Genomic DNA, 22,245 nt, shown 5'->3' with positions numbered 1-22,245 from the left:
AGCTATCCTCTTTCCTAAACTGTCCTCTCTCCCATAGGGCCATTACCAGATTGGCGTAGCTGTTGGCACTAAATGTGCCCATAGCTACACCCTCTTTTTGCAGGTATAACTGATAGTTAAATAACATAACATTGTTTTTCAATACCACTTCCATCAATATACAAATTAAATCTATCTGAGTATGTGAACAAGTTCCATCCTGGATGAGGTACTCTCTCAGCATATCTAAACCCAATTCAATGGGAATGGAAGTAAATAGGGAATGTACATCCATTGTCACAAGCAGTAGTGAGTCATTTAATATACCGACTTTCTCTATATAATCATATAAATCCTGCAGAAATTGTTTGGAATCCCTTAAAATGTTTGTATTCTTATCAGCTACAACTCTAAGTGTTTTCTCTATATAGATGGATAAGGGTTCATTTACCCAGTTCCTGCCTGATACTATTGCCCTTAGCGGGGGGGGTTTAGGATTTTTGTGACTCTTAGGTATTCCCCTAATAACCAGTATGAGAGGATTGGGCATGTGGAAATATTCAAGCAATTGTTCATCAATAATGCCTTCTAAAAAACAATCATATAACATTATTCACTTTCACTATAAGATTATTTAGGTCTACCAAATTCTACCAATATTCTGATGAAGTTTCTGTGAATGAAAACATATTTGGAGTGTTATCAGCATTTTGTAGTGTTGCTTGCTTTTTTTCTGTGACATTAAACCTTGGAGGAATTTGTGACCTGGTGTGCTTTCTTCCAGCCTTTTTACTTCTGTTGTTGGTGGCTATTGTGGTTGGATTCCCAGTTTTTGCTACTTTTTGTCTTTATTTTAAATTAGTTGTCTCTTAAAAAACTCATTTTAACATATCAGCATTTATTGGTTCTCTCATTAATGGAGATATCATTTGTGACATTAGTGAAAGTAAAAACTGACACCTTTTATATGTTAAAAAAAAAAGGAATGAGAAATGCTTTATAATTCATTTAAACCTTAAGCTAGGAGAGGAGTTAGATGCTAAAACAGAAACAAAAATTGACATCTCTGTTTTTGTTCTGTAGCTTTTGAACAGAATTTGCCCTTTTCTTTTCAACTCTGTATATTATTGTAGATGTAATTAAAATAACCACATATGTTATGACATGCTCCATAAAGGGAGAGCTGATTGTGTCCCAACATCAAATGTAGCTGTAATTGCTTTCTAAGAACAGCATTTTATATTAAAAACTGAATGATTCAGCAGCCATACAAATAATGATGATACAGATAGGTATAAAGAAAGATATAAAGCAAAAGAAAATGGGGGGAGAATTGGGAGATTAGTTTAAGCAATGGCCTGATAAGTGAATGGTGGGGAGATCTAATCTTGCTGAGGGAAGAGTTTTGGGTGACTGTTTGGCATAATCAAGATGAGTATTGTTTAAATTTCTTTATATCAAATAACAATCCTTGCTGAGGTCCCGAAAAACCACTGCTCGAACAAAAAGTTTAAAAGCAATTACTTTATTCCAAACGAATGTCCAACAGAAAAAACTTAGTCAAAGCATAAACACTGTTTCCTGGTTAAGCGCTTTCATCTGCAGGAATGCAAATTTCATCAGAACCAAGATCAAGGCACTTAGAACTCTTTTTAAAGGCTGATTTTGGCACCAAAAATCAAAACCCTTTGGAATTAGATTGACAATAAATTATCACTATAAAAATAGAATGTCACTATAAAAATAAAATATGACTGTAAAAAAGTAACTTTAAAATATGTACAAAAGAATTTTACTTCCAAAATAAACAACCTACTTGTGGATCAATGTAACAAATATAATATTTGAGTAAAGTGTATCAATAAACTGAACTATCCAGAAGGTCAGTCTGTTAAAGAGACAATCATTTACCATAAATCAATCTATCAGTAAAAATGGTTTGATACTAATATGATCATTCAATCCAGGACAAGTAGTAGCGTCACATAACATTTGCCACTTACTTTCTAATAGTCCCAAAAAAATTTTCCAGTTGCCTTCGCAACCTTTAGAGTCAATATGATCAATAATGCTGAAAAGGAAATTGTGTTCCTGCCCTCTATCTAAAACATGTTTACTTAGAGCATTATTACTGTCATGTTTTTTGATCTTGTATAAATGCTCGTAAATTCTAGTTTTTAATTTTTAATTTTTAATTTTTAATTTTCTCTCGGTCTTCCCGATATAGTATGCGTTGCATACTGTACATGTGGTGACATAAACTACTCTAGATGTGTTACAATTACCTACTAAACTAAACAATCTGGTTTTAGTAATGTTGTTCAAAGTTGTTATCTTGGCTTCATTAATATTCTTACACTGATTACAGGCACCACACTTAGATGTTCCTTTTTTATTAGTATCCTTACCCCTCACCCCTTTTTATTGATAGATTGATTTATGGTAAATGATTGTCTCTTTAACAGACTGACCTTCTGGATAGTTCAGTTTATTGATACACTTTACTCAAATATTATATTTATTACATTGATCCACAAGTAGGTTGTTTATTTTGGAAGTAAAATTCTTTTGTACATATTTTAAAGTTACTTTTTTACAGTCATATTTTATTTTTATAGTGACATTCTATTTTTATAGTGATAATTTATTGTCGATCTAATTCCAAAGGGTTTTGATTTTTGGCGCCAAAATCAGCCTTTAAAAAGAGTTCTAAGCGCCTTGATCTTGGTTCTGATGAAATTTGCATTCCTGCAGATGAAAGTGCTTAACCAGGAAACAGTGTTTATGCTTTGACTAAGTTTTTTCTGTTGGACATTCGTTTGGAATAAAGTAATTGCTTTTAAACTTTTTGTTCGAGCAGTGGTTTTTCGGGACCTCAACAAGGATTGTTATTTGGTTTAGTTCTTGCTACTTTGTTGTGTAAATTTCTTTATATGATTGGGGAACCAACAAGGAGCAAATCCCTATCTTAAAACGGGAACAACTGAAAATCACCCTATTACTGTGAATAGACTGAAACCCATTGCTGTACTCAGTGTTGAAACCATATTGACAGTACAAAGAGTGAAACCCATTATTGTGCCTCAGTTCTGAAAACTGTATTGACAATACATTGCCATGAGATGTAGCCCTACTCACTGTGAAGGAGCACATACCGGGTACAGGGTTGTTAGGTTGTGTTACACTTTCCCCACAGACATTGTTATTCTAATGCCCACTCCTCTTTAATTTGCTGAGACTGACTCCAAAAACTGACTTGCTTACTTCACCAAGCTTGCTTTGAAATATAAATTGCATGCAAAAAGAGAATCTGACAGAATATATTGCTCCAAAACTTGACAAGTCACTAGATTTTTTTGACCCTGCATATATTTTGTAACTGCACTTTATTCTATTCTACCTGAAGTTTAAAGAAAATTGATAAAATATTTACTTTGTAGGAAGAATATTCACTTGTATATTAGCCATGTAACTACAATAACCATGGGTGTCTCCTAAAAAAGAAAACAGAGCACTTTTGTATTACTTGTTTTTACCAGGATTAATTGTACTCCCATACTTCTAAACTGTCCAGATTTTTGCAGAACGTACAGATTTTTACCTCATATTTTTGTAGCCCTCATAAAATTTGTGGTTTTGTAGCAAATCACTGAGGATTAAAGTAATTAAATAATGATATACATTTGCATTTCAAACTTCATATCCCTCAGAAAATGCATGCTAACACAAATCCTATTATTCTAGCAATTTTTAAGTTTATGGGAGCAATTTTTAAAATCTGTCCCTATTTTTGGACCTTTGCCCCCTCCCCCCCATTATTTTTGGCTTTTTCTAGTGGTTGAGAGATATGTCTAGTCCTAGCTGTTTGAGTAGCTTGCTTTTATCAGAATGATTTGTTCCTTTTTATAATGTGGTGTTGATTGGATTACAGGCATTGATTCCTTTTGTTTCTGATCTGTAATAGGTAGCCAGTATAGTAACTCACATTCCGTTTCCTGTAAGACATTTAATGTATGAAGTCCAAAAAGCATGGATGAAATCACTCATCTGTGAATGCTGGAAGCCAATGTTAATAATGGACACTGTACTGTAGTTGCTCTATGTATTTACTTTTGAGTACACATAACATATCTTATTCAATTATCTCTTGTTGCTGATTATTTAAGGCCTTTAGCCACATCATAACATGTACAATGAAAATAAGGCAGTTCTCTACTGCAATAGTCCTACTTAGCTGTTCTTAACATTCAAAATAATATTTTATTTCTTTTCTCTTTTGGATTAATAGTTAAGACTACCTGATCACTGATGTAGCATGCATTTTTTCTCTTCTAACCTTGAACTGATAGTTGATTGTAATGCATGACCTCATTCTTACTGTAACTTTTTGCAAACTTAGTGTATGTGTTCTGTGTGCAGCTTTTCTCTTTGAATCTTTGCTAAAAAGGCCTTGTACCCATGTGGACTGTTCCAGTAAACAAATGCTAATAAACAACCAATGAATAATTAAGCCAGACTCATTTTAAACACAGCAAGCTCCCACACAGCACTCTCTTTAAAGCCTACAACTTCAGACATTTCAGAATCTAGTGCTGACCAAGATTTCTAATTAAACAGGACCCAGCTTCCGAAGAGATAAGTAGGCAAAACTTACAATCATCCATAGCAAAATGCAGTTAAGGGCAGTACACAGTTACCCAGTCTCAGAAGTGTGCATTAAAGGTGTGAAAAGTTTTTAAATGATTTATTGTGGTCTCATTTTTTTGTATATCACAAAAACCTTGCATTTTAACAGGGTGTGTAAGCTTTTTATATCCACTGTATAACAACACCAAACTAACAAACACACTTTTAACTATGTTTATGCAGGGGGACAAGCACAAGAGGTTAAGAAATTAATTTTTTTTCCACTGTAGTGAGATGTTGGAATTGGCATCCCACATGGGAGGTGCAGGGGGGCTTGCCCCTCCCTGCAGAAATATAGTAAAAAGTGTGTTTGTTAGTTTGGTGTTGTTATAGGTGGTGGGGATGTTATTTACATGTGCATTGTCTTTTTCAATGTTATGATGCACACTTTCAGTGTTCTGAGTTTTCATTGTTTTGGGTTTTCAGTGTTTTGGGATTTCGATGTTATGGTCTCAGTGTTTTGAATTTCAATGTTATGAAATTATAGTGTTTTATAGTAGACCCATGCCCACACCCATGTGGAGTAATGCAAGTCAGGAAATGTAGGAGTAGCTTATTTGCCAAACCTTGAATACCTTCAGCATTTCCTGCTTGCCTCTGATACGTGCACATGATCAGTTTGTCAACTGATGTAATACGTTTTTGTTTTCAGTAGTATCACCTTTTATGCCACAGGCTGTATAGGTGGTTCAGGATCTTAGCATCTGTGTAATACCATTACCTACCCAGCTGCTTGCTGCACCCATCAAAGCCATTCTGGTGTAGAGCAATGTGTAGCAACTCTCTGTGGTACAGCTGCTACCTAATTCACCTGACTCTCCCTGTTTGCCTGTGGTATGGGATGTTCAGCTGTGACAATCATCTCCATGGTGATTAAAGTTTAGTGAAATGAAGCTGGAGCCATTTAGTTATGTCTGGTTAACTGTGCTGTAGTATTGTTGATTGCATAATTGCTCCTTCCTTTGGTACATATTTTAGAATGTTGTTGATTTGCATACTGGCTTTTACGCATGCATACAGATGCATGCACACTTATCAGACTGCACACTATGGACCATGAGTTAAACCTGTATGCCACTTTATGAATATTTCTTTTTGAATCACACACTCCTTAGTAATTGATTTTTTTGGCATATCAGAAGTAAGCATTACACACCGTGTTTCTGAATGTTATCCATAGATTAGTGTGAAACTGCTAAAAATGTAAAGACTATATATATGTTATAACATTAGCACACTTGTAATTTTATTAAAATTCAGTATAGTCATGTTAATCTTTCAACATATTTTTGTAGTGTTACTTGACAACTACTAAATGAGGAAAAAAGCATAATATCCTAAAAAGGGAAAACATTCTAATAACATATATAACTGAAGAACACATATTTTTATAAGATGTAAAATAAGGAAATAAATTAACCTATCAGAGTGTGAAAATGTCAGCTGTTATGTCCTTATCAGAGTTGATCAGAAAACTGGTGTGCACTAAACATCTTCTTCTAGATTTTCCCAGTTAGGGGTCACCACAGCAGATCACCTGTCTGCTCATGATTGTCAGTGGAGTTTTACGGTGTCAAGTTGCCAGCCCAGTGCCCAACCTTCCACAGAAGGCCCACATGCACTCACACCTAGGGCCAATTTAGAGTGTCCAATCCACCTACAGCATGTCTTTGGGAGGAAACCGGAGCACCTGGAGGAAACCCACACAGAAGACATGCAGACTCCACACAGAAGGCACCCCAGCTGAGGATCAAACTGGAAAACCACTTGCTGTGAGGCGACAACACTAACCGCTGCACCACCGTGGCTGCCCAGGTGTGCACTAAATATCGCACATCTGTGGTCAGACAATTAAAAATGGCAAAACAGTGTCAGGCTATATTTGCAATTATGGCTTTAACATAACTTTGATATATCTTAACACTTAACTTCACACATTCTAAATGGTGTTATTCTTCTACTTCTAGGTAAAAGAAAGAGAATAAACATCCATCTCCAGTCAAAATGGCATTTTTATTTTCACTAGCTACTATGGAACTATATTTTGAGATGCAGATAAAATATCTGAAATATATCTTAAAAAAAATAACAGCTGCTTTTTGAGATGCAGATAAAAATATCTGAAATGTATCTGAAAAAGTAACAGCTGCCAGTTCCTGTAGCTGGTTTGAAGAACTGACTGTAATGTGAACGGTTGGGATAAAATAGTATTACTGTTTTAAAATGTCAGCTGAATGTATTCTTTAATATTAAGTGCAACATGTTGTCTGGAAAAGTGCAAGGTGACTTTAAGTGTACTGCAATAAAGAGACTGGGAATATTCTCACAATAGTTATGTAGATAAGAAAGTCATAATTGACAGCTAGTGTTGTGTATAAGGTGGCTGCCTCAAAACAGCAAACTACGAAATGATTTACTGCAATGGAGTATTATCTGAAGGAAGACCCTGGAAGCTTGGAGTGCCAGGGCTGCTTGTAGAGTTTACCTTGCGAGCGTATTTGTTTTTAGACCTGGAAGCTGTTCCTTGGAGAGGCCTGCAGCCTTGGGCTTTTCTTTTAACCACAGATTGTATCCTGTAGGGGATGTATGAACTGTGAATCTTGGCTAAAATCAACCTAGGATGTTGGACAGTGTGCTAGATAACCCAGTCAAGATGGCTGCCTAAGTCCAAAGCTCTAAACTGGACCTGCAGACATTTGGATGAAAATACTGTTCCCTGGAAGAAATTAAAAAAAAAAAAAAAAAAAAAAAAACAGAAAGAAAATGAGTGAGTAGGAATAAAAGGCCTGGTTTTAAATCTGCAACTAAGGAAGATCAATTGTGCATTTTGTTTGAAAAGATAATCACAGTAGGCCAGAATGTAAAGTTCTTAAAATAGACAATAGAATAACAAACAGGAATGGTAAGGCTACAGGGAAAGCTGCATAATATGGAGGCAAATATATCAGGAATTAAAGATGACTTTCTGCAACAGATTGAAATAATACATGAAGTAACTGACAACATAAAAAGATGGAAAGAAAAGATGGATGATGTGGAAAATTGCTCAGGATAATTGTAATACAAGAGAGAGTGGGCAACTGTCAACTTGAGCACAGAAACACATAGAGAGGATACACAGAGCAGGATGGCAGCAAGCAGCAGCAGGCAGACCCAGACATGTTTTGGGATATTTCCATTCCTTTGATGAAAGCATGGAATAATACAGCAAGCAAATAGAATTAATGGTGTCCTATTTGCAGGGATGCTCATGAAGCTGTTTGAGGATTACTCAGAAACACTCCATAAGAAAAGAAAAGCTATGCTGGAGTTGTTAAATGAACTAAGAATTGAACTGAACAGGAAAGTTTGTCCCAAATAAATAAATGGCGCCAAAATCATGGACTGAAACTAAATGCTGAAAAATGCATTATTGTGTTCTTTGGGAAGTCATCTACTCTAGGGAACTACCACATTGACGGTATGCCCCAAAGAGTTGACTCACTTGTTTGGGATTTGGAAACTTATGCAGTCAGTGACTTAACTTTTGACCAAAACATGTCCATTGTTGTAAGAATAGGCTTATATTTTGCACAGCTTAGAAACAAAGGGATTGTGACTATCTCTAGGGATGTTATTATCCCCCTTTACTCATTAGGCTGATCATTGAGTATAATGCCCCCTTTGACATGTATCTGTCCAGACACATGCAATAACTGGAATGCCCAAAGGATACAAGACCGAAACAATATGTCCTACATGGACCGACTCAAAACCTTGTCTCTGTACTCGGTATCCTACAGACTGTTAAGAGGTGACCTGTGTCTGGAATACAGCGCATCCTCCTACCAAATACTGATGGATTTATTGCACATCAACAAGTCAAATGGCATCAGAAATACTCTGTCTAGGGACCTAAACCTGTTCTGCAACATTAAGAGAATGGATTGGAGGGATAGATATATCTTGCAGAGAATACCACTGCTCTGGAACAAGCTTTCCATCCACAAAAAACAAGGTTCATCCTTGTCCATATTCAAGCACAACTTGGATCTATGGGTGGGAAACAGAAATTTACCCCAAAACTGCTCCCTGTACTATTACAGCTCCTAAATGCTTTATCCTATGGACGGGCCCATCAAATTTTCTATGGCATGATCCCAGTTATTCTCATAAGGGGAAATATACAATTATTGAACATGGGATAGGTAAGGCCAGTCTCTAACCAAATGGGATGGGTTAATTTGAGAACAAAAAGGGAACATGACTAGGCTTAAAATGGCCTGCAAGGGCAGCTAGCCTAGTACTTACCTAGGAACCTCCATGGCTGAAATACCCTGCAATTCTGGAAGTAAAACAGCAAGAAGAAGAGTTCAGGATACACAATAAGAAAGATGATCAATCATTTAAACAAAGGTATCACAGATAAACAGCACAGACAGTGAAAATCTGAATCACCTGGAAGACACAGTGAGAAAGCAATCTTAGATATAGTATCTTAGATATAAGTGACACAGAGACTGTGAGAGGACATGCAATTTCCGATGTTGAAACTCCCACAGGGAAGTACAGAGGGGCCACATACATGTCAATAAAAGAGAGACTAGCAGGAAATTAATAAATCACAAAGACAACCACAAGATGAGAAAAATTTACATCAAAGGGACAGTACAGCAAGGTGCCTCTCACAAGGGAAATGCAGGCACAAAAAGAGAAAAAGAAGGCAAAAGCATTGAGAAACACATAAGAGCCTTAAGGAGACGGCTGAACAATGTATCAGATGTATCGGGAAACTCGGAAGTGGACTGCTGGACAAATGAAGTACTAAATAAACTGAACAGAAGCATTTATGATGGATGGCAGAGTCGAAGAGGTGAAAGCTAGGACTACCAAAGGAATGAAAGTGACTGCAGAGGAAGTAAGGATGGAGAGAAAAGGAGATTATAAGAAGGGTGCAGGGTGGGGTGTCTTCAAGTAGCTTAGGGAGGAAAGAGAAAGAGGTAGAGGAAAGGTCCGCAGACAAAACGTGGATATGGTAAGGTAGTGGGTAAACAAAATATAAAGGAGTGGAGTAGGAGGTTGGAGCAGGTTGTGAGGTGTGACTTAGGTTGAAGGGGTGAGTGAAGTATTGTGAGTAAGTTCAGCCAGGATTGGTGCAGGAACAGGTCTATGATTTTTGTAAAGTATTTTTAGGGAGCATTTAAAGGTGGGTAGGTTAGCAGTAGTTCTGGTAGTTAGAGGTAGAGGAGTTCCATTTTTGGTACTGAGTAAGAGTATAGGCTTTGTCCAAGGAATTTATTTGGTTTATTTATGGTGAGAAGTTGTTTGTCTTCAGAGATGAGAGTTCTTTTAGCGAAATATATGTTGATTAAAGGGGTAAGAGGTGGGCAGGCTAATGTTTTGTGTATAATTTTATGTATTGTTATAAGTTGACTGTAGGAGAGGGGGAGGGGGAGTTCCAGCCAGCTAAGGTTATGCAGAGCTTTACAGTAATGGGTAAATGAGGATAAATTGGTAGCAAACTTGGCAGTTTTGTTGTAGCATCTTTCAAGTTTGTTTTTTAAGGATGATTGTAATTTGGGTAGAATTGAGGCTCTATAGCATACATCTCAACCTCTTAGAGCAAAAAATCTGGACAAATCCATAAATAATAGGAGTACAAATACCCCAAAATAGGGACACTTTTTAAATATTACTCTTACACACTTAGAAACTTAAAACAGGGGCTCATATGGAACCAGGTATTAATAGTTTTCTCTCACTGAAACCTATTTTGGTGGATAGATAATTCTATAACAGTTCACATAAGCACTCTCATAATTATCATATGCTAAGGTGGTTTTGTCCATATTCTATTTATAAAGAAAACTTTCATAAATAAGTCAAGAATGTAACCAAGCCCTGTTTAGAGTTCTGGTGATATGATAATGTTATCATAGGCCAGAGCTGAAAGTCAGAGCATTACCAACGTGTTCTCATATTTGCTTTTCACACCTAGTCCATATTAGTAATATCTTCATGTTTTATATTTTTTATATTCGTTATAGTTTTCAATAATGTTTGATTTAGCACCACATACTCAATCCAGTCTGGAAACTATTCATGTTGACTTTATCAACAGCCCCAGATTTACATGCAATTTGGGTATTTGTTTATAGGTGGTATAAAAATATAGGTGCACTGTGTTCTGAAGTGTTAGGGCCTCAAGAAATCGATTTGAATAATGTAATTCACCGTAGTCAGCACGCGCCAATTATACAACTCTTTGACAGGCATTGAATGAGTCTATCGAATTACTAGTGATCAATTCTGAGCTGCTGCCATAGAACATGAAATAGGTTAGTAGATGTGACTAGTTCGTTTTTATAGTTGATATATTCAAGTCTATGTATATCACTGACATGATTAAATAACAAATCAACCACAATAATGATAATAGTTTTTAATAATTTTTAATTTAGTTTGAGAAGAATTGTAACGGATATGGCCTCAAAGTCATAATAATAGTGATCTTATTCTATGATTTTGATCCTACTAAATATGATTTTTTAAAGAATCCTGAAAGTCAGTTTCTTTTTCAAGAATATAAAGTTTCAGACTTCATAGAGTTTGATGGTGAGAATGAAATTCATGTAATGAAGAATAGTCATTTATTTATGCACTCATACTTAATATTGAATGGATATGATTTAACCTTCAATGATGTTCTAATGATTAGCGATGCATGCATATTCATAGAAGTGAATATTTACTCAAGCGATATGATTGTTACTTGCTTCGTTTAGAACAACGTGCAAGTTATGTTTCAAAACGGAAGGCTAAGGTTAAATCCATGGTCTTGTTGAGGTACATTTGTTGTCTTTTATATGATATAGCGACAAAATATTTAAGAAATTGATGAAACTTTTACATAATATAAATTATGAGTTGTTGTTTTTATTAGTTTTTATCTGTTTGTAATGTGTGATTAAGCGCTGACTGCTTTATATATATTTTTATGAAATGTGACATATTAGATACAAATGAAATTTTTCACAGGTTAACATGACTTTAAACCTCTGAAAAGATGATTTATTCTGTAAAAAGTAGCGAACCTATGATTGAAGTGTTATATCCCTTTTATTTTAAGACTATCAATTAGATATTTGATTGAGGAAGCTTTTCTATAGGCTGATGTTCAGTTTAAAAGTATTAACATTTTGTGAATTAATTGAGATCTGAAGAAGCGTGCGCATTCAGCACGTGAAAGCGCTTATCTTGTTTTATCAAATAAAAATAACTAAACTTCTCGTGGTGTGTCCAGAGGTTTATACTTCATACTACTTCGTTTACATTTTGCCGGAGGACACTTTGGAGATCGGGAACATTATTTCTTTTACACTTAGAAAGTTGATAGAATAACAGGTTTTGCATTAGCATTACTTTTCTGAAGGGTATGAAGTCTGAAACTCAAATGTCTGTCATTATCTTCTGACTTCAACCCTTAATGATTTACCAGCAATTTGCTAGAAAACCACAATTTTATGAGAAACAGACCAAAAATAACAGGCAAAAATCTGGACATTCTGTGAAAATCTGTACAGTTGAGAGGTATGCTCCATAGATTAGGGAGGGCAGAAGGCAGGGTTTCGGTAGAGTAGGTTTTGTGGGTGTGCTCAGAAAATGTTTGTTCCTTTATAGCATGCCTAGTTTTTGCTGTTTATTTTTTTTTATATTGATTTGGATGTGCAGGTCAAATTTAAGATTATCGTTTATTATTACTCATAATGGTGTGGTTTTCAGTGCCATTTTCCAATAAGATTTTGAAAGATGCATTGTTAGGGGTATGAGTTTTTGTTTTTGTGGGTGGCACAGTGGTGCAGCGGTTAATGTTGTCACCTCACAGCAAGAGGTTCTCTGGTTCGATTCTCAGCTGGGGTGCCTTCTGTGTGGAGTTTGCATGTTCTCCCTGTGTTCGTGTGGGTTTCCTCCCACATTCCAAAGACATGCATCTGGAGTGTTTCTCCCCGGGCCTCTGCTGAAAATAGGCTCTGTGGAACCTAGTCGGACATTCCCGGTCAATATAAATAAATAAAATAAGTTTATTAGAGTTGTGAGCTTTATTGACAATGTCTGTAAATGATAGTAATGCAGTGAAAGTCTTGTAGTCATGACGAAATCCATGTTGGTAATTATGTCATTTTGTAAGAGATAGTGGTGAAATGGTTGATACATACATCTTTCAAGAGTTTTAGAGAAGGAAGATGGAATGGCTATGATGTAAAATTGTAATGTACATGGAATTACCTCCTTTATGTAAAGGGATAATATGTGCCATTTTCCATAAGTTAGGAACACAGGTGTCTGTTACTGATCTGTTATTTAGAATGCTGATTGGGTATACTATTGCATCAGTAGCTATATTTAGGTGTAGTTAGCACCTGGAAAATAATCTGTAAAACTGCAGCAAGACAGAAGGTAAGACAAGTCCTTATAAGTTTAAAGGAAGTAACGCAAGCTGCTAGATTATTGTTAAGGTACACCTATGTTAACTGCAACAGGCAGTATTGCTGTGAGCTTGACATGAAATGAATAGAAGAAAAGTAGGTATGAGCTGCAGCTTATACCCTGGTTATTATATTGTATTTTATATCTGTTTAAGGCTAATTTCCATTGTCTATTTAGGGGGTTAAAGGCATTAAAAAACACATCTATCAGAGTACTGTAAGAATAGGTTATTGTTGTAGGAGTTTTGGGTGGTTTTCTACAGGTATGTGCATGCTATCCTCTGAATTAATTAGCTTTAAATGCACTGTGCAGATTAAAACTCATTTATCTTCTTTTTAATGCGCTGTAGGTTATATCACTGTTTTCAAAGCATTTATAGGTAAAAAGCCAATATAGAGCAGTTTCAAGTTAAATAGTTTGTACTTTTTAATAGTTCTGGATCTGCCTGGAAAGGTTTTAGTTTGATTTGCAGCTGGGTATACAGTTTGAGGTTCTAGTATGCTGACACATGGAGATTAATTAGCGTTGAAATGATAGATTGAGCCTGGCAGCTACAATATGAACTTTACTTGAGGTGAGTCACAGCATTTAATTTTATTATATGGGCTTTATTTGCTTTTTTCAGGGAAATTTTACACTCCTAGAATAAAATATGATAAAGTGTTAATTTAGCTTCCCCTTAAGCAGTATAAGGCCTGTGTGTGTGGGTGGAGGTAAGGGTGTCCCTCCAGCATATTCAACATTGCAGTACAGAACACACTGATGCAAAAGTGAGGGGAATAAAATATATTTCTTTAAATTTAATTTAATTCTTGCAAACTGCTTTCCATAGGTTTTAACTGAAGGTATTTCTCCTTTTGTGTTTTTGCACCTTGAGTGAAATTCAGCTATAAAGTTTCATTACTAATGAGACTGTCTTATGGGTTGGGAGGGTGGCCTAATGGTTAAGATGTTTCCCTTACAAACGCAAGGTGCAGGGTTTGAGCCTAACAAGGGTCTAATTGGCTAGGCTTAAAATGGCTCGCAAGAACAGTCAGCTTAGTACTAACCCATAAACTTAACTTTTTGTAGCAGAAATTTTAAGAGATATGATGTGCTCAGTACACTGGGAGAGACAGACATTAAAATAATTAGGATTGTTTGGTGGTTGAACTGGGTAGATAAAGTAATATTCGTTTATGCTCTGCTGGAGTGTTTGGCCAACATAAGTAGTGCAATATATTTCACATTTGTACATTTCTTTTTTGTAGTCTTTAAACTGGAAAATAAGCCAGTTAACAGGAGATATGTCTAGGTATGCAAGTTACTAAAATGAAGGCTTCCACAGTTTAAAAGGACAGATGGAAAATGAAGTAGCTAACAAGAGATATGTGTTGGTATGCAAGTTTGGGATTACTGAGATAGAGGTTCCCAGATTTTAAAAGAACAGGTAGAATGCTTATCTCATTTAGTTCCCACTTTTCGCTACATGACATACAGTCTGTAAATGTGACATTTAAGCACTTTAGAATGAGTAGCTTGAATTTTAAGAGATATGAAAAAGTTAGGCAATTGCCTGACACCTTTCACAAACAGAACTGTCTCATATTATTAACAGTTGATAAGCCTAGCCAGTAACCGTGCTGTTCATAAAACAGAAAATCAGATGCTACTACTGAACCCCATAGCAGATGCCAGTAGAAACATGCTAATATATATAATTATATATATATATATATATATATATATATATATATATATATATATATATATATTTATAAACCTACCAGAATAAGAAGACAGGAAAAGTTAAAGAAGATGGGGGGACATTGTTCTATTACAAATCAAAAAAAATAAACTTTGAAATGGTGTAAGATACTGTGCTATGACTACTTAAATGGAGACATAGAGAACATGGTAGTGGGGAGGAAAAAGGGCAGTAGCAATTGTATATCATAAAGAGCTTCAGGCTACCCCAGAAAAAAATGATAAAAATGGAATAGGTAAATAGATTATCAGGCTGGGAACAGTACGGGGGGTGTGCTAGACAACAGGAAACATAAAGGCACCAAACATGGAGAAGGACTTTTTTTGTTAACTGAGCTCTGACAAGAAGAGATTGGAATACAGATAATGGGGAGACTACAATGTCACTGTAGGACTGGAAAAAGGCAGGACATACTAATCGAGGGAATATAACAAAAGGATGAGACAATAACTAGCCAAAGTAATGAAAGAGGGAGGGTGACTGGGCATTTGAATGAAAAGATATCCAACTGAGAAGGAATATACCTTCACAAGAAACATTTTGGTACAGGTAAGTAGGTTAGGCAAGTTCTTCAGGAAAGCCAAACAAAAATAATAGGAAAGCTCCAAATATAGGAGAGACACATATCAGGTTATGTAGAAGTGAGACCTAAGGTAAGTGCACAAGAAAAAGAAAACAACGAGAAGGGGGTGAAGATGGGCAGGCTACAAATGAAAGCAGACAGAGGATGAGGAAACATTGCAAGGACTTGTAAAGGAGTCCACACAGGAGAATATAAAAGACAGACTGGTAGAATATGTAATATTATATATATATATATATATATATATATATATATATATATATATATATATATATATGTCTCATTTTTGTTTCCTACAGACTCCTGCTGTGTGACCTCTGTCGACCTTACAGAGCCTCAAGGGATCCAGCCCTATGTGACCTTCTACACATCTGCAAAACTAATAACACCCTCAGCATCCAGCATCCACTCAGGAGATCTTGACTCCCTCTAAAACAAAAATAGGACCTGCTGGTGAGATAGATATATATCTCAAAAAATCCCTGTTTATGGAATATATTTCCTCTGGATATAAAACAAAGTAGCTCTGTGACTTTCTTAAAGTGTAACCTGAATGAATGTACAAGTATTTATAAATGCACCCTGGGTGTTGTTCCTCAAGCCCTAATTGAAAGGGAGTAAAACTAAGCAAAGATTAGTCATATCAATTGGTACTTAGGATTTGAGGTATTGCCGCTAGGCTACTAATGATCCTGTGGATTGACAATCTAGTTTTCAACTATGAACTCACGAAAACTGATGAAAGCAGAAGGAAAGAGGGGAAGGAAAAAAGGACGGGTGATGGAGGAGATAGACATAGAGCTAGAGGTGGTACAGAAGTAATCCAAAAGAAATGAAAGTAGAATGGAAGTGCTACATATCAGAGAGAAAGCAATCATAATGGAATTAGTGAGTAAAACTTTACACTTCCAACCAATTACTGATGGATTTACTGCACATCAGCAAGTCAAATAGCATCAGAAATACTTGGTCTGGGGATCTAAACCTCTGCTGCAACATCAGCAGAATGGTTTGTAAGGAGGGGTATATTTCACAGAGGATATCGCTGCCATGGAACAGACTCCCCGTCCACATAAAACAAAGTTAATCCCTATCCGTTTTCATGTGCAGCTTAGAACTATGTATGGGAAACAGAAAATTTACCCCAGGACTGCCACTGTACTACTAGTGGACAAATGTAGCTCCTAAAGGCTTGATTTCATGCACTGGTCCCATCAAATAATCCATGGTATGATCCCAGTTATTCTCATTAGGGATAATATATAATTATTGCCCATGGGATGGGTAAAACCAAACTATAACCAAATAGGATAGGTTATTTTGAACACAAAAAGGGAAACTGCGTAGGCTTAAGATGGCCTGCAAGTGCAGCTAGCTTATTATTTACCTATGAACCTATGAACAATGGAGGAGTTATTATAGAAAGACAGAATACCAAAAGCCCAGTTGTGGCACTACTTGGTACTCATGGAGACCTGGAAAAAGAATACAGAGGGGTCAACAGGAGAATGGAACAGGCAGGAAGAGAGGACAGAAATGAGAGAGGAGGCACCTCGAAAGAAATGGAAGAGGTTAGGAAGGCAAAGGACCAAACAGCTCTATGACACACTAAGGGAAGAATGAAATAGGTCAAAGAAGAGAGAATGAGAAAGAATTAGGAAAGGGAAGAAAGATGACAAGGAGTTTCAGGATACTGTAAGAAGACATTCAGACAGTGAGGCCCATTCAGAAGGTACACGGAGAGGAAGATCAAAGCCTGAGAATACTGCATAGAAGGCATCTAACCCCTAAGAGACTGGTAAAAGAAGGCAGATAGGGGGGTATTGGATGCTGGAGGTATAAAAAGGAAGATTCAGGAATATGTTCTAGAACTGTGAGTGGGTAAAGAAGTCCAGAAGCAGACACAGAAGATTTGGGGAAATATATTTGAAAAGGAAGGAGAGTATATTTGGAAATTCTGTAAAGGGAGCATAAAGAAAGAAGACAACATCTGCAAAGAAAGATAAATGAGGATTATCAGGCTGATGAATACTGAAGTTAAAACTATCATCACTCAAAACTGGAAATGAAAAAAACAGTGCTGTTGCATGAATTACACAAGAGCTTCTCCTGAAAATGGGGAGAAGATGGTATAAACTGCCTAGAATGGGGAAAGGATTGGAGAGGCATTAGAATACTTCAAGAATAGGAAGGAGAGGGCAAACCCAAAGGGAAGAGAAGGGAATGGAAAATACATAAAGAGTAAGAAATGAAGCAGCCAACTACTTAGGAGATACAATGCACCATGCATGAGGAAAACGTATGAATGTAATGTACTGTATGGAGATAATAAAGTTAAAAAACCTAATTCAGATATTGAAGATTTATTTGAATCTGCAAAGTCAAGTGGACTGTGATTTTTGTGTTCTTTTGACTTGTGAAAATAAACATGCATTTTTTTTTATAAATGTCCTGACTCCAGTGTCACCTTGGACTTGCCTAACAAATACTGCAATTGCAGCACTGACCATTTTGGTGGCAGAAGGACAATACATTTGTCTATACCTTCAATTACAATGGTTTGAGCAGTAGCTCATATCCCAAAGGGACTGCTAGAGAGAAATGATAGAAGTGTCAGTAAATTCAAGGGAGTAGATGAGGGTATGCACTTTCATGAGGCAATAACAGGTCCGCTTCAAACCAGAAAAGCTGCCATAGTTATGATGGAAAATTCAGAATATAGTTGTCATGGTAGACAAAGCCTCCAGAAGAATGGAGTAATAACACATGCTGATTCAGTGACAATGACGGCAAAGATATAAAATAAATTAGAAAAAAAAATAGGCTCATAATATGATGGGGTCAGTGGGTGTAAATCAGTCTGTTGACAGCTGTTTGTTCGACTCTTGATAAATCAAATAAATTATTCCAAAACACCTTTTGTTGGCAGTGGTGTTTTCCCTTTTCTCCACTGTTGTGTGACCATGGAGTAGACCTATATAATTCCAGGGTATTTGGAGAGTTTAACCCCACATCAGGGTGATGGGGTGGGGGCTTGTCCCCCACAAAAAAAAATGTTTTTGTGATTTGTCAAAATTTGTTTAAGCAGAATTTTTTGATCTATTGGCAGTCAGAGAAATGGCTCACTATAGAACAACATGTATCCAGGTCAATGACATTCTGATCAAATTGCATTCTGATTCCCTTTGTCAACAGTGGTGAGGCTGCAGCTTATGCCATAGTATCTGGTGCAAAAGCCTCTAGATGGCAAAATGTCTATAGTGTAAAAATTTAATGCCAATACAAGTAAAACACTAGAAACACCTCCAACCAAATTATTTTTGTTCCTGTTTAATGAGATTTTTCTGCTTAAGCTCTTGTACTGGCATCAAGCCCCTTATTGTGTCAGAATAAAGTTTTTTTTTGGGGGGGGGGTTCAAGGCTCCAGAGAGCACCCCTGCATTACCAGGCTATAATTCATACCACACCTTTCGACCACCTAACCTGGATCAAAACACTAAAGGTGGAGGCATGTCCATATTCATTAAGGAAATCCACACCTCCAGGCTAGTTGCTCAGCATAATGCATCCAAGATTATCGAAGTGCAACTAACTCTGGGCAAGACCGTAATCCAAATTGTAACTTGCTACAGATCCTCCAGAATACCCCAGGATTCCCACTCCTCATTTCTTGATACACTGGAAAATATTAGGGTGCAATCTAACACCTTAATAATGGGCGATTTCAACTACCCCACCATTAACTGGGAAAACTACTCATGTACCAACTCTTTTGCTCAACGTTTTCTGAAATTCATAAATTCCAATGCCTTGGATCAAATTATCCACATCCCCACTAGGGGCAGCAATATCCTAGACCTGGTCCTTTCCAACATGGGTGGCCGGTGTTCCACACCAGAGGTCAATTCCTTGTTGTTCCGATCTGACCACAAGCTAATCACCTTAGACATCCATATCCCGCCCCACCCCCCTATTAGGGAAACCACCATAAATCATTTCTCCAAAGCCAACTTCACGCTTCTTAAGACAGAAGTGGCAAACTTCACGACACCCATGCAAACGGACAATAGAGGTACGACTGCTGAATCCTACACAAATGCACTTTATAAGCACTTACACGAGTGCATGGATTGTGCAATCCCTAACAGAACCAAGATGCTATCCTCCAAAAAAAGAAGCCAATCTGGTGGTCCCCTGCCATAAACAAACTCTACAACAGAAGAAAGAAACTGTTGCAAAAAAGAGTAAAATCCCACGATTGGAGGAACTCCCTGGTCAGCCTCAGTAAGAAGCTGAGCTCCCTCATAAAATATTCCAAAGCTAGTTATGAAAACAAAATCGCCACTGATTCTAAAGACAACCACAAAGCATTCTATAGCTATGTCAAGAATCTTAATGGGAACACTCAGATCTGCTATGAGTTACAGCACAATGGCACTAAATATACAGCACCAACTGATATTGCCAACATCATGGCAGATAGGTTTAGTGCTAACTTTATCCCCCTCTAACCCCCTAAAGGACCCATCTCTATACCGGAAGAATGCAAAGTTCCTGTAATCATGGCTGCACAGGTAAAAAACACACTCTTCAAAGCCAAGAACACAGCATCCACGGGATCTGACAACATACCAGGCTGCATTCTACATGAACTACAGAATGAACTGGCACCCCACCTAAGCACCATGTTCAATTATAGCCTCACCGCAGGCTTTGTGTCCACTGAATGGCACACAGCGACAGTTATCCCACTCCACAAAAGGGAAAGCCACCACGGACGCCGGGAACTACCGCCCCATTAGTCTAATGAGCCTGGTCTGCAAGGCCATGGAACGTATCATCATGGAACTTATAAACAAAGACATTGGTAATCTCCAAACTCTGGACCCCACCCAGTTCAGGTTTGTAAAAGGAAGATCATGTCTCCTAAACCTGATAAACTTCTTTGAAGCATTCACCAAAGCCGTAGACGAGGGTAAGATAGTTCACACAGCCTATCTAGATCTCGCCAAGGCTTTTGACACCATCCCCCACTCTGGAATTATAGATAAACTCACTAAACTAGGTATAAATCCCTATGTCACAAGATGGGCTGCCAACTGGCTCACTAACAGAACCCACACTGTGAAAGTAGCAGACTCCAAATCCAACTTCAGACCAGTGACAAGTGGAGTGCCACAGGGTTCAGTCCTGGGTCCTGTTCTGTTTATCTACTTTTCTGAAGTACAGGCTAACACAGAAGGTTTTTGGCTAACAAAGTTCACAGATGACTGCAAACTAGGAGCCATAATCGAAACTTCTAACGATGTGGACATCCTACAAAAGGACCTCATGGAAACAGATTCCTGGTGTCAAAGCCATGGCCTCAAGCTCAATGCCAAAAAGTGCAGTGTCATCCCCTTTGGTAAAAACTCTGTACTCATGAGCTATCACATAGGTGGTAGTCTAATTAACAATGAAAGTGTGATACGAAACCTTGGGACACAGATGGACAGTAGTCTCTCCTTTGATAGTCACATCGCCACAGTAGTCAGGAAATCCTTCTACGTGGCACACCTCATCACAAAAGGTTTCTCATCCAGAAAAAAAGAAGTCATTGTTCCTCTCTACTCATCACTCATTAGACCCATTATAGAGTACAATGCGCAGACCATCTCAAAAAACATCAGTTTTACTCCGTCGCATATCGCCCACTTAGAGGTGATCTCTACCTAACATACAAAGCTATGTCAAACCCAGAGCTGTTGGACATGCTCCACTTAAAGAAATCTCAATCCCTCCGAGCTACACACTCTAGGGACCTAAACCTTGTCACCACAATAAACAGAACATGCTGGAGGGATAGATTCCTGTCCCAGAGACTTCCTATACTCTGGAACAAACTACCTATCTATATCAAACAAAGGTCCTCATTAGCACTCTTCAAGAACAATCTTGATGATTGGATGGGAGATAGGAAATTCACCCCGGGGATCACTTCTGTGGCTCTGCTCAACAGGGGTGCAGGAAAATAATTTTCTTGGGTGGCGAAAGCTAGGGTACCTTTTTGGCTAGGCTTATATAGGCCCTAGGGCCAATAGCCAAGTACCTACCTATGAATCTATGAACCTATGAGACTGCCTAGTGTTCTATTTCTGCTGTCCTGTAGTGGAATCTCCTGGGGCAGATCTTGTTCTTTAGTGCTACGTTTTATATTGGGTCTGCCACCATTACTTCGTTTTGGTTTATCAAGCCCCTTTTTACCGTTTTTGTATATGGGGCCAGGTGTCAAACCAACAGTGACCATTGCCTACAGCCAGTGTTCATATTACCAAGTGGACATTGCTTATTAAAGTTTTTGAATCATGAAAATGTTTTTCTTTTAAAAGCAACAGTCTAATTTGTAGTAAAAAGGTTAATGATTTATAACTTTGCAGAGGTTGTAAAAATGTTGAAGACGAAAATAAAAGAAGACATTAAAGTACTGTGCATTTTATATGAAAATCCAGAACTGAGACAAAGAATACGGTAATAGCAAGCAAACAGATTATTTTTAAGGAGAGGAAATTAGTTTTGCTAACAAAGATAATAGCGAGATGGTTTAACATTCTGATGTTAGACTAGTCACCGTTTGCAGTACTGCTGCTTTTAAACATGTTAGAAATTTTACATTAACATTTGTCAGTTATCAATTCTATAACAGGATAAGAATTTGAAAACAGTATAGCCTGTTTTTCTTTTTTTTGGGGGGGGGGGTCCTTCTAGTTGTTTCTCTTGTTGAAACTGTGCTCAATTTTAAAATATA

This window comes from Protopterus annectens, chromosome 3.part0 (genome assembly GCF_019279795.1).
Source record: "Protopterus annectens isolate FY-2018-M chromosome 3.part0, PAN1.0, whole genome shotgun sequence".
NCBI classification, from domain to species: Eukaryota; Metazoa; Chordata; order Ceratodontiformes; family Protopteridae; genus Protopterus; species Protopterus annectens.
The sequence above is the reverse complement of the archived record's forward strand: the minus strand, read 5'-3'. Positions refer to the sequence as shown.